Below are 3120 nucleotides of genomic sequence, written 5' to 3' on the forward strand. Positions count from 1 at the left end.
GATTGGCGTCCTCAAGCAACGGTTCCGCTGCCTGGATCGTTCCGGCGGATCTCTACAGTATTCGCCGGATAGAGTCTCCCAGTTCGTCGTCGTGTGCTGCATGCTGCACAACCTGGCTATCCGCAGGACTCAGGCACTGCCACCTGACGTTGCACCACCACCTCAGGAGGACGAGCAGGAGGACCATGAGGAGGAGGAGGAGGAGTACCAGCCCAGGAGGGAGCCACAAGGTCCAAGGGCCGTCTGCCGGCGGCTTATTGAATGACACTTCTAGGCCCCCTGTCAGGGAATGGCTTGTGGCAATGAACGCACCTGAATGCAGCCGCTCCGCAAGCCCTCAGCCGGTTAACGCAACAACCACTTGAAACATGACACCTGGACATGCTGAATAAATAAAAAGCTTTATTTTACAAACTCAGGGCCCTTCCCACATGAAACAGAAAAACAAACGAGACCCCCAAAAAACAGTCAAAAACATCTGTCACTCCCACAACCTGGGGAGGAATAACAAAACTTGCCCATCCAATTGGCCTTCATCATCGGCCTTACAAAAATAAGCCCCCCCCTCCACAACAGAAACACCCCCATAAAAACAAAAAATGCCTTCATCTTCGGCCTTACCAAAATAAGCCCCCCCCAGAACACAAACACCCCCATATTAAAAAAACCGCTATCACCACACTCTACTGGGTGTGCCAAGAGGGCGAGTCCTTATGCAGGCTTCTCCGGCCCCTGCCCGACCTGCTGCTCCGCCTCAACCTGGGCCCTGTGGGTGTGGCAAGGCTGGGGGAAGGCTCATGAGGGCCACAATGCGTGACGGCAGATGCCCTTGGGGGTCAGCCTAGACGAGGCCCGGCCCGGGAGGGGCCGGCTGCTGACTGCTGCAGCTGTGGCTGGCCAGCATCAGTCTCAGCAGCAGCTCGTCGCACCTTGGCTGGGGGAGTGGCAGTGTCGGCTGCACCAATGGGGGCAAGCTGGCTGATGCCAGGCGCGCGCTGTTCGCCAGAGACACTGGCACTCGGCCGGGCTGGCAGTGCAGCAAGCGCAGCAATCTGGTGGAGGCCAGACCGCTGTGCTGCAGCAGGGCGGCGGGTGCCCTGGCGATGCCTCCGCGCCACAGCGAGTGTGGCAGAAGTGAGTGCCCGAACTGCCCTGGTATGTGCCCGCATCAGATCTGCCAGTGTCTGGACGGCACCACTCATGGACTCGCGACTCGCGTCCTGCGCTGCCGCGAGTTGCTGGACTCCCCTGTCCTGCGCTGCCGCGAGTTGCTGGACACCCCTGTCGTGTGCTGCCGCGAGTTGCTCGACCCCCCTGGCCTGTGATTCCCCGAAAGCGACCACACTATGAGCCAGGGACTCAATGGCCTGAGGCAACTGTCCCACAACCCCCATGAACTCCTTGTGGCGCCGCTCCGACGCCGCAGACATCTCATCAAGGAGGCGCACCTCCTGGGCGAGAACCGTCTCCGGACTGGAGGGCGGACTCTCCCTCTGGGGAGAAGGCCGCCGAGCTGCCCGACCCTTCCCGCGTGCCTCGACCCCACTGGGCCCAGGAACTGCCCTCCCCTGCAACACTTCCCCCCTCTGGGGAGAAGGCCGCCGTGCTGCCCGACCCTTCCCGCGTGCCTCGACCCCACTGGGCCCAGGAGCTACACCCCCCTGCAACACTTCCCCCTGCCTCTCCTCCAGGCCAGACGTCTCCCCTCCATTGCCATCCCCTGGCGCGGATGAGGGTTCCCCCGATGTGCCGCCTTCCTCCTGGTCCTCGTCGTCCTCCTCCTCCAAGGGCCTGGCACTCTGAGCTTCAGGGACCACCTCCTCCTCACCAGCTGAAAGCAGGAAGGCACAAGAGTAGCTTTAGAGTGAGGACAGGGCGTCAGCGAGGGAGGCATGAGTGGTGGCATTATGCGCATTGGTCGGACAGTGGGAAAGGATGTAGATCTGAAGCGCAAGGGCAACGAGAGAGGTCCAACCGGTCATGTCCTTACCAGTGGGTCCCAGTACAGGGTCCGCATCTCCAATGGCAACAGGGCCAGTCACCCGGCCACGCATGAGTCGAGCCACGCTCTCCTCCAGCTCACTGAGCGCCTGGTACTGGGGACGGCCTCCCCCGGTGGCAGACTGGCTCCTCAAATTCCGCGCCAGCTTGGCCTGCAAGAGAAAGGACGGCCTCTAAATACAGTGTGGTGCCCTGTTGCTGTGTGCACTGCCTCCCATGGTCGAATAGCTTGGCCAGCGTGGTGCCCTGTTGCTGTGTGCACTGCCTCCCATGGTCGAATAGCTTGGCCAGTGTGGTGCCCTGTTGCTGTGTGCACTGCCTCCCATGGTCGAATAGCTTGGCCAGTGTGTTAAGTGCAGAAAGTGCTATTGATGATCATGCCAGTGCCATAGCTGCGGGAGGAGGGCTGGCCATTAGGCCTTTGAGGTCCCTTTGCCCATAATGTGAGGTGCACATGCAAGGATGAGGAGGACACTGGAAAGGGTACTCACCTTCACCATCCGAGTGAGGTCGTTGTACTTCTTGCGGCATTGGTCCGCACTCCTGGGGACATCGCTGGTGGATGACACCCTGTGGGCGATTTTCTTCCAGGCTCTCCTGTACTGCTTCCTGGGAGCCTTCTTGCCACTGTCCGGGCACAAGATCTCTCTTTTCTTTTCCACACCATTAACCAGCACCCTCAAAGTATGCTGGGAGAAGCGCTGCGCTCGTTCACGGGCCTTCTCCATGGCTTCAGGCGCTATTTGGGTCCACCAGCAGTGTTGAGGCCTAGCTGCAGGGCTCCACTATGCAGGGCGTGGCAGCAGTCAAAGTCGACCCTTCCCCCTTTAAGAGCTGGCCGGCGTCAGGGTGTCTGCTGTCAATCAAAACATGACCGCACCTGCGCTGCGCCCGGCCTCGGCGTTATCAGTCCGCATCGCCGGCTTAGCGCCTGAAGATAGCAGTGCAACGCCAGTTTCAGCGCTCGCCCAAACTCTTGGCCAAATCTACTGAATTTCGGCGAAGTGGCCTACACTTTCCGGCGGGCGCTAACTTTAGCGACCGCCCGACTTTACCGCCCCAAAAGTGGCCAGACTGAATTTCTAGGCCTATATCTTTTATAAGGTGAAAAGTAGTTCC

Source organism: Somniosus microcephalus, chromosome 6 (genome assembly GCF_052327205.1).
Source record: "Somniosus microcephalus isolate GS21.2 chromosome 6, FLI_Smic_1.0, whole genome shotgun sequence".
NCBI classification, from domain to species: domain Eukaryota; kingdom Metazoa; phylum Chordata; class Chondrichthyes; order Squaliformes; family Somniosidae; genus Somniosus; species Somniosus microcephalus.